The sequence below is a fragment of the Monopterus albus genome, unplaced genomic scaffold (genome assembly GCF_001952655.1).
Source record: "Monopterus albus unplaced genomic scaffold, M_albus_1.0 scaffold71.1, whole genome shotgun sequence".
Classification (NCBI taxonomy): Eukaryota; Metazoa; Chordata; class Actinopteri; order Synbranchiformes; family Synbranchidae; genus Monopterus; species Monopterus albus.
This window is the reverse complement of record NW_018127951.1, coordinates 1,413,147-1,423,846: the sequence shown is the minus strand read 5'-3', so window position 1 is coordinate 1,423,846 and position 10,700 is coordinate 1,413,147. Positions and strand designations below refer to the sequence as shown.

Here is a 10,700-nt window from a genome sequence, read left to right as displayed (position 1 = left end):
GGATGCTGACTTGTCAGAAATGTGACACCTTTGCTGCTTTTGTTGCTTTTTCTTCACATGTTCTGCTTGGCTGAACTCCATCCTTGAGATGACTCCATCATCTTCACATTCAGACACAGTAGCAGTTTTTTTACTCTGGACTCTCAGTATTTTCTTTTCACATCAAAGAACATCATGTGTGCTAACATCTTTCACATGCAATGAGCACATACTTCCGTTTTCAGTACAACACACGTCTTGATCTTTCCCTTAAAGAGGAACAGGGTTAGATCAGTATCTATCTATCTATCTATCTATCTATCTATCTATCTATCTACCCATCCATCTATCTACCCATCCATCTATCCATCTATGTGAGACAGAGAAAGGGATTGGAATAGATAGATAAGCTGTATGGGTGTGTCATGTTGTTGGAACATCCCCACCCGCTCAGGTTCGTGCGCCTACAGCCGCCTCCGAACGGCGGGAATCCTGTTCTGGAATCTGAGGCTGAAATTCAAACTTGAACCGTCTTTTACAACATTTCTCGAGCAGCAGCCGCCAACGAAGAACCGGAGGGATGTAGTGGACGAATTAACCGAAAGAGAAGGAAATGTGACCGTCATTGTGACGTTCCGGATCAGCGGTCTCCAACGGCAGGGTGATTTCTCCCCTCTAAAAATAGTCGACTTTCTTTGCGCACAGCGTGCTGCGGGTCTGCAAGCCTCTACTAACGCCACCCGAAATGTTAGCTTGTTGAAAGTAGAGTTTCAATAATTACTACAAGACTAAAACTGTATTTCTTCTCTAAAATGATTCCAGGGTTCCTCGGTGGATTTTCAGAGTCTGCTGGCGGTTGTGCGATTTATTATTGATCACGAAGGACGGAGCCGGACACCGCCCGGACCTGTATTAAGGCTACCGGGATTTCATCGTGTTCCTTTGCTCTGGGGAAAGATAAAGACCGGCAGCTTTCACATGGAGACACCTGAGCTGAATGTTCTAGGATTGAGATTGTTTTATTTGTTGAACAGGCTGCATGTGTTGGGGAACACCGGCCCTTCTTAGATACAAACGAATGCTTGGTTAAGTGATAAGGTTATTTCCACTCAAGGACATTCTTGATGTTGGTAGGTGTAGTTTCCTATAGTATCTGTGTCGTGGACCACGAACCGGAGCTGGGCACGGATTTCCACCGGGACTTGAGGTGAACGTTTTTGGATTTAAAGCTGTTTAGCCTCCCGACATCACTTTCTCCTGCTTGATGTCTCACTGAAGCAGCACCTTTACACGGACTTCTCGAGCTCTTACCTTCCTATTACTTTAAATACCTTACTGGAGTAATTGGGCTTTGGCAGGCGGATGGGAGGAGGATAGGATTTGACCCCTTCATCCACACTCAGCGTTTGACGATCTATCTCTGCGTGAGTGCCTCTCGTGGGTTTGCACGGTTAGACCACCGGCACCTGGATTTTCCCCGTTCAACCCCTTTTTATTTCTACTGCGCGCACGTCTCTTCTGGTAATTCCGCTGCTGCTTCTGCTGCTGTCCGGTCCCACACACACGCTCACGTTTCTTCAGCAGCAGAAAACTACCAAGATAGCCTCTCCCTCCTCGTGTGGAAAAGGAGTCGTGCAGTGGAGGAGACCAGGAATTGGGATAAGCCTGATAACCTTTTTAAAGCATTTTGGGGCTTTTTCTGATTTAACTTACCCATTAGTGCACGGATCGGTAGAGGAAGAAGAAGGGATTCTGGAGAAAACAGACGAGACAAGAGGAGAGGAGCTGGGGATCGATGAAGGTAAGGCAGATTGATCTGCTGTTAATAATGCAGGGTGTGAGATGGCGCTGGGACCGAGCTCTGCTCTACAGTTGATGCTTTCTGTGCCACGGGGGTGCCAGGCTCGTTCTTAGCGCACAGAAAATGGATCACCGCTGTAATCTGATTCGGCTCTGCCATAACCTCGCTCTGTGTGTGAGTGCTCTCTTTTTGCGCCTGTGTTGGCACTGTTCGTGCACTCTGTCGTCCTCTTAGGCTACAGACAGTTTAGTTGGGTATCTCCAAAACCTAGCACACCGGCACTTGCGCTTTTGCCAGTACTCTGGTTGTTCAGGCGGTGAAGGGCTAAATGGTATGGTAACGTCTCATTTGCGTGCTGCGAAGCATTGGCCAGGTTGGCAGCCCCGCCGTACCAGCATGGGAATGTGTGCGTGCGTGTCTGTTAGACTTCTGCGCGTGTACGTGTGGGAGTGCAGTAAAAGAGCCCCTTTTTTGGTGGTGGGGTGAGGGGGGGCTCTCGCCTTCTAGCGCTGTCGCTCTGTGTTTCTAAAGCTGCCTCATCATGCCGCTCCAGTTGACAAGCGTTACAGCCACATGTATTATGCAGGAGGCTAGGACATGAGAATTCAAGAGGGGAGGCTAGGAGAATGGGGAGGAAAAAGATACAGGGATGAAGGAAAGGAAAGAGGGAGAGAGTCAAGGGCCAAGGTGTAAGGAAAGAAGTGAGAAGAAGGAGCAGTAGAGGACAAGTGATGGAGTTAAGGTGGAGGAGGAAAGGGAAGGACCAGAGAGCTTTAAACAAGGGGTGCAGAGGAGGGGAGATCGCAGTGAGGATAACAGAGAGGAGGGTGGGAGTGAGGGGAGTAAAGAAGAGGCGCAGAGGGAGAAATAGGGCTGAATAATACTGAGAAGTGGCATTAAGGTGTTGTTTTAGGGTACAGGTTAGACATAATGTTGCATAACTGTACCCAGCATATGCAGATCTTCATTTCTACTGCTAGAAAGAAAGAGACACTATGACAGAAAGGACTGCTAGGACTTATCATAACTCATTTCATTATGCAGCCAGAACATCCAGGTGAAACCAGCAACACACATGATTAAATCAGGCTAAATTATGTTATTTTTAAGATGGTTAGACGATTTCCTCCAAGGAATCAGGGTGTATTTAGCAACTATCGACAGCTTCACCTGGGGAAAGCTTCTATTTCAAAGGGCTGTCCGAAAATATCTCCACAGATGCCTGAACAAAGTGTTTGTTGTTTGTGGATAGCTCTTGACAGTTTGACAGGGATTCAGGGCCATGGAGAGCACCTCAGGGGTTCAGTACCACGGAAAGAGTTTGGTTGCACTACAGTCCTAGGAAGTCTCAGGACCATGGAGAGCTCCGGCACGGTTTGGGTTCTTTAGTGAGCTCCCCCATGTTGTCAGGACCATGGACAGCTCCACATGGCTCCACATAGCTACAGTTTATGGATTGATTAAAACAAGATACGTGAAAATCAGGACCAGGAGCAGGCAATAGAAACTGGCCTCAGGGATCAGATTTGACAAGTTTTCAGGACATTGGAGAGACAGGATGTGGGTTCAAAACACAATGACCTATGGCATTGTTTTAGTGGTCTGATGCCTGGTGCCTACTGCATCTAGATGGTTCAGAACCATGGAGCACATCCACATAGTGTCAGCCTCACACTGAGCTCCTACATAGGTTTTCTACCTCAGGGAGTTCCATATACATAACATATGATGTTATGGCTGAGATCTGACATAGGATTGTGGAGAACGCCTCCAGATTTACTGACTGAGCTACACAGTCATGGGCAGATGCTGACTGCAGTTTCAGATGATGAGTACTATAGGAGCACTCACCATTTTCCAAGGACTGATAAGTCTGTACAATATAACGGGTATAATTTGAGGATCATTTGAAAATGTAACACAGTTTTATCATGCAGCGCATATACAGTTAGGTTGTGTTTCTTTTTATTTGAGAGGGTATCAGTGTCTAGTGCACAGCAGCTGGACACAGCGATAGGTCTTAGTTCCATCAGCTTGTGTCTGTGATTGTGTTTGCTTTTCCCAACCACATGAGATGAAATGAACTTGCAGAATAGTAGGTTGAAGTAGTGAATGTTCTGCAGATTTGAACTGTCCATGGTGTGAACATGCCCCCTCCTGAGGTGTTCTTGAGCAAGGCATTGAATCCTTATCACCTTCAGAGTTGCTCTTTTTAGCCGACCCTCACCACTGACCTCCCCCTGGAGAGAAGGTTAATTAAGAAGAGATTATCTGAAGAAGAATCAATGAAGTGAGCTCTTTACCACAGCCACAGTGGCTGCACAGCCAGAACTCCACTGTATCTTACAAATGAAAATATGTGGGCCTTGAGTGACTGTCATTAGCAAAGAACACTATACAAAACATTCAGGTGGCAGCATCTCATTTTAGCTGGGGTACCTGTTAAATTGGCACAGTGTATTGTTAACACTAATCTACAAATTGTCTACAAATTAGTGACTGTACTCAGCCAGAGCTTTTGTGGAGTTAGAGAACTGTCTATTGCCCCAGTGTACAGTACAGCAAGAGATCCATTTTCTCTCTGGTGGGTTGCTTCACTTTAAATTTCAGGAGTCACATTCTGCCAGTTACTCACACATGGTATATTGTGTCATATTTTAATGCATTGACTCACCATAGCCAGCACAGCAGTGTGGTGGTTAGTGCTGTTGCCTCACAGCAAGAAGGTTCCAAGTTTGAGCCCTGGCCGATCCGGGGCCTTTCTGTGTGGGGTCTGCATGTCCTCCCTGTGCCTGCGTGGGTTCTCTCCGGGTGCTCCAGCTTCCTCTCACAGGCCAAAAACATGCATCTTAGATTGACTGGCGACTCTAAATTGGCCCTAGGAGTGAATGTGAGTGTGTGGTTGTGGTGTCTGTAAGTGTAAGCCCTGTGACAGACTGGTGACCTGTCCAGGGTGGACCCTGCCTCTCACCCAGTGTCAGCTGGGATTGGCTCCAGGCCCATGTGACCCTATTCACCAATAAGCGGTATAGATAATGGATGGATGGATGAATCATCATACTTTCAGCTTCTGGATCATGTAACTTGTGAAAAATAAGGTGTGTCAGATTTAGTAGTTTACATCTGTGTCAGAAACATAGTTCAGTGAAGTTTTTTAAATGTAAGTATTGATAAAGGATACAGATAAAGGACTTTACCTGGGATCAGGATCCAAATAAATTGATCAGAGATTACTAGTTACTATCTTAGATTATTTGTCTAAGGTTGTGTGTATTTCTAAAACACTATGTGATGTTTTAGGAAACAGTGCTTCCCCTCCTAAAGTAAAACTCAGACTCATTACTCAGCCTGATTAGACTGAATGAAAGCTACTGTGGATGTAAGAAGCATTGCCCTGAGCACCTAAGAGAGCACATTTGAAGTTGCAGTGGTTTGAGGACCAGTATCACAAGCTGAGAAAGCTTCAAGAAATCGCTTTTAAATTTGTATTTTTTTAAGATTTTGAAGAAATAAAGCTACAGTGTGTAACTTTTTTCAAATTTTTGTGTTGTAGAAATCTGCTCCAAAACGTGTCATAATGTGGAGAGGTGCTGTTGAAGCCTCCTGTGACCCAGACTCATTGAACAGCACTGGCAGCAGTGCAGAGACTTTAGCTTTTAAAAGATTTTGAGCAGGACTGACCTCTCTAACTCATGAGAGATTTTGACTTATTCCTCTTTGATCAATAAGTTTTGTTGCATTCTCATTTATTGTAAATGTATACCATCAGTATCTGAAGAGCGTGGTGGAGCGTAGCAGGTCGTAGTAGAGCTGAGTGGAGCAGGGAGAGGGAGCACTGGGTGGAGCAGTGTCATGATTCGGTTCTGCTGCTTCCTGTCAGGCTTTTATTTTGACCTTACTTCCTGTTTTTGCTTCACCTCAGTTTCAGTCTTTTTACTTTAATAACCACTCACATTAGTTTCACCTGCTCCTTATTCTTTGCACCTGTTCTTCACCTCTATTTAGGCAGCGTCCTCCCACCAGGACGCTGCCAGATTGTTCTAGCTCTGACTTTCCAGCCTTTCTTCCTGCCTGACGTCTCAGTATCAGACCCTGGATTTCTGTTTTGGACCACCGTATATTGCCTGCCCCTTTAAACCAGGACTGCTTCTATGTGTATCGGCTTAACGGACTTACCTTTGGACAGCGCGTTTTGGATTCCCTTGATGTATGTGTTTGCTGGCTCTGATCTTGGACTGTTGTACTGACCTGAAGTGCATTTTGTGTTACGCCGTGTCTTGTCTTGTTTTCCTGTTCTGCGTTGTGCTCTTATTAAAGAGACGGTTAGTCACGTATCCTCGTCTGGCCATTTAATTGAGTTCACCAAAACTTTTTCGGCAGCAGCACGTGCCGATTCCTGACAGGCAGAGTGAGTTGGATTGAAGGTTCATGCTACCATAAGTTACATACTGTAGCTTTAAGGGAAAGAACTAAGTTGATGTTGTGTTACATGTTTTTGGGTCAATTCTGAATCAAGACAACTTTAATTACTGCTGCAACAGATTTCCTAATTCTAGTGTGGGTCACAGGTCCACTGTCAGAGAGCATTCTGAAAGAAGATGGAAAGTTGTGTACCTGTTATTATAACACAGTTGCAGAAGCTTGCTAGGCAGATAAGCAGTTAGATAGGTAGGCAGGCAGGAAGGATATAATATGAACCAGCAGACTGGTGTAGAAGGAGGCAGACAGGCAACCAGAGAGACAGACAGACTTCTAAGACAGACAGGCAGACTGACTTCTAAAGGCAACAGGAAGGCAGGTGGGCGGGGAGGCAGACAAAAGCCAGACAGGCATGAGAAGACTCAGCCAGGTGGCAAGCCACCCAGTGCCAGAACAAGTAAGAGTGAAGTGTATTAATGTGAGTGGAGCAATGCATTGTTTTGTGGTGACTACTGTATTATCATATGAAGAGCATTAAAATGTGCCTCACATCCCATTAGCAGAGAGAGAAAGCCCACCCCACCCCCACACGTAGTCCCAGCACGCCGCTCTGTTTCCCATCTTCTTCTACCTATGACACATTCGTTGGCTGCTGTATGTTCACTTGCCAGAAAGCACAGAAAAGACCAGACTGTTGAAAGAGCCTCAACGCCTTCTACATCCATGAAGTGCAAGTTGACAATGGTTTATAGCAAAGTGTTTATTTAGGGCTGCAGCTACCAATTATTTACACTCATGATTAATCTTCTCATTATATTTTGATTGACTGTTCAGTGGTGTTGCTTATAAAATGCAAACATAATAACAAATGTCTATCACCAGTTACCAGACTGCAAAATTACATATTAAAATTCCTAATTTTGTCTCACCAACAGTCCAACAACCCTTAAATATTTAATTTAAAAAGGTTCATTCAGATGAAAACAACAAACACTGAAACTAGCACAAGGCAAAGGTATATTTCAGTTACTTCACTGATAAAGTAGCCATTTGTAGAATTAACTCTCATTAATTGCTGTAGTACTACATCTTTTAATGATCATTCGTTTTCACATTTGCATTGATATATAGAGTTGTGTCACTTCTTTGTGAAACCAAATCAGTTGAGGAACCTCAAAGGTGCTGAATGGAGACATATGGCCTGGATGCGATCATAGTCTCCACCCGGTCGATCTGTTAACCATAATTACCATTTAAACTTCCTGTGCTTGGCTTTGAAACTAGTGTGAAGTGAAACAGCCAAATGGCCACAAATGAAAAAGAATTACACAAGGTGAAAAGCAGCTCTGCGTATCTAGGGTCTAAATTGGAGGTGCTGTGGTTATTTTAGACACTGAAATGATTTCAGACTTCACATTTCATTGGCAGCCACAGTGTCTGGTAATTCAACTGGCACCATGGCCACCATCAGGCACATCTATGATTAGACCTGCTCGGCAGAAAAGAGACCAAACTGTCTGAGGCACTCCTAGCTTCCTTTGAGCTTTGCTCTGTTAAAAAAGAAGTTATTTTCCTGCTTTGGAAATTAGGTTGTTTTGAGCTTTGCAAGCTGTCATGTGGAAACGTTGCTGTAACCAATATCTAGATCATAATGTGTGATTGACATTCCAGTGAAATTCTGCATCCTGTCTGGTTGAAGAATTAATCTGTAGCTTAATCTCCCAGCCTAGAGCTATACCCTCAATCCCCATCTGTTTCTCCAGCCATCTGTCCACTCACCCACCAAGCTTGTCTGCCCTGCCTGGACTCTGAATTCAGTCTCTTTTACATTTCTTTCATTGCAGAAACTGGTTCAGGAGGAGATTTCTTGCTGGTGCACTACAGGTGAAGACACAATATTTAACTTAAACGCTAGACCACTCACATCTGTATAAGATGTTTCAATAAACAATGTTGCTAAAGCATCATGGCACAATTATAATTTATAGGTAGGGCTGTATGATTAATCATATCATGAACATGATTTACATCCCTGTGCAACCTCAGACTCACGTGACAATCATTCTGCTGTTTTCCTTCACAGTGTCAAACATGTTGGATTTGTTTTTCAGTCTTCTCTTCCTGTCTACCGCTCATCACATGATGTAACACATTCCTGTTTTTGTAATGCATATTAGGGAGGGAAAGGGAGCGCTTGGTTTGTTGGAAGGCACCTCCCTGCTAATGTAAACACAGCAGAATCACTGTCACGTGAGATCGCACAGGGATTTGAATCACGTTTACAAAATGATGTACCATGCAGGCCTTTTTTAAAAATAAGTATTTAAATAATTGGGCAATTCAAAATAAAGAAAAAAAATTTTTGATTGATATTTATGAGGGCGGCATGGTGACGCAGTGGTTAGCGCTGACGCCTCACAGCGGGAAGGTGACCCGGGGCCTTTCTGTGTGGAGTCTGCATGTTCTCCTGTCCAGGGTGGTTCTAATTCTGCTCGACATGCATTCGTTGGCATTTATCTTTGTACCTGTAAAATGCATCTGCTGAATTCTGCATGTGAAGATTCTGTTGGGTGTTTGTCCCAACAGGTGTAACTGTGATGACAGAGTCGACCCCATAACGGGCTGGATAACAATATCAAATATTTTAAACCATGTTGTATCTGGAAATCAGAAGTTATAACAATTTCATTTGAGCTCTTTCTTTGGCAGCACTACTGCAGCAGAAAACTTAAATTTACTGCAGCACAGAGCTTTGGGAGAAATTTCAATAAACAATGTAAATTTATTTTAAGTGATTCTTTCCCATAGACCTACTGTAGGTTTGGATTTTGATTTACAGTCTGATCTGGTTGCTGTTTTTTCTTTTACGCAGTGCTGTAAGATCCACAAATACTGTGAAACAGGACACTTTCTTCTTCACCTCTCCTCCTCATGTTTTGTCTCTAGTTTATTTTTGTAAGTTCTTTTCTCAAGAGATTGTTGTGATGAAGCTTTTTTAAAAATAGACCACAAAAGCGTGACCTACATTTCTGCCCGTACAAGGCATCGCAGTTTCTTTGCTTTGTCAGACTTAATTAACATTGGTGGCAAACGACTGGCTCAGAAGCAGAACCTAGAGATTTGTCTGTGTAAAAGTGTCAGTACTCCATGTTGGTTAGTTAGTTTGGCCTACACTGGAACCTTAAACATATTGTGCTGTTCTTCCTTGTGAGAGTCCAGCATTGTAATACATAACTGAAAATGGGCCCAACAGTTTATAACAATCAACTAGTTTGGACTTGTTAGACCACCTCCATGTTGTTTGTAGAATTTTACAAATAAAACTTTGCTGTCTTTCCTCTGTGCCTTGCAGGATGGCAAAGAGCCACTCTAACCTGAGCAGATAACTCTGAAGTATAATAAGGGGCTTGTTTCTTTTTTCCATCCTGCCACCAGACTGGGCCTTCACGTGTCATCTGACAGCTCAGGGATTCATGAGAAAATGGTAAAATGCATCAAGTTTAAATTGAAAATGAGGCGGTGTGGAGCCCCTGAGACCCAGCGGTGTGAGGACACATGACAAACACAATTCTAGTGTAAATTCAATATGGACGCCAGCACGCTAATCTCAGTAGGACATTGATCTAATGCTCATCACATCTCGTTCTGTCTTTGTTTCCTTGCCGCTGTTGACCACTTTCTTTATCTCTCTTTCATTGTCTCTTATTCTTCCCCATCCTGCCCTTCGTCCTCTTTCACTCTCTCGTTATGTGACTTCTTCCTCTGCCCGTCTCTCTGATGTCTTGCCTCTTTCTCCCTATCTCTCATGTCTTTTCAAGTTGACGGTCATATCTGACGGCTTGCTGATGGATGGTGCAGTACGATTTAAGGGAACTAAACACAATAACACATTGTGTGTGTGTTTAATCATTGTCGGATTGAGAAATTACATTAGAAATGTTGAGAATAAAGCAGACTGTGAATGGGGAGTCCCCCGGTAACTTAAGATCAAACTAAGCAGTGCAAAAACAGTTCACTGATTCATTTGCCAATCGACAGGAAACTAATTGCCAAACATTTTGGTTTGTAAGTCACTTATTAAGCAAAAATGTCAAACCATCTGTGTCTATGGGAGAATGTGTGTTTGGATCAGACATCTGAAGATGTCACCTTGCACTGGGAGGGTTCCATGACTTTCTGCCATTCTATGGGTTACAGTTAATTGATTAATCAGAAGAAATCTAAGAACTGATAAAGAAGTAATTTCTTAGTCAGCAGCCCTAAAACAAACTTAATAAACCCAGTGTATTTTGTCCCTGACGGTGCTGTTTGTCTCTTGTGTGGTGTTAAACTGCTGCTAGCCAGCCTCTTGTCTCTCATTATGCGTGCGTGTGTGTGTGTGTGTGTGTGTGTGTGTGTCTATGTGTGTCACTTCCCTCTGGGATAAAAAGACTTGAAATACAGACAGAAATACATGAGGGCTGCAGAGCTGTGTGTGTGTGTGTGTGTGTGTGTGTGTGTG

The 10,700-nt window shown here is 43.7% G+C and overlaps 1 protein-coding gene across 5 annotated transcripts in view; it reads left to right on the top strand.

The window, feature by feature from the left end:
- Nucleotides 1-409: 409 nt before the first annotated feature.
- LOC109963241 (leucine-rich repeat and fibronectin type III domain-containing protein 1-like protein) overlaps nt 410-10,700 on the top strand; it is a 242,384-nt gene continuing 232,093 nt past the window's right edge. For all 5 annotated transcript variants that reach the window (XM_020605601.1, XM_020605602.1, XM_020605603.1 and 2 more), the window contains exon 1: nt 410-1,780. The gene's annotated coding sequence lies outside the window, so the exon portion shown is untranslated. The remainder of the gene's footprint in view (nt 1,781-10,700) is intronic.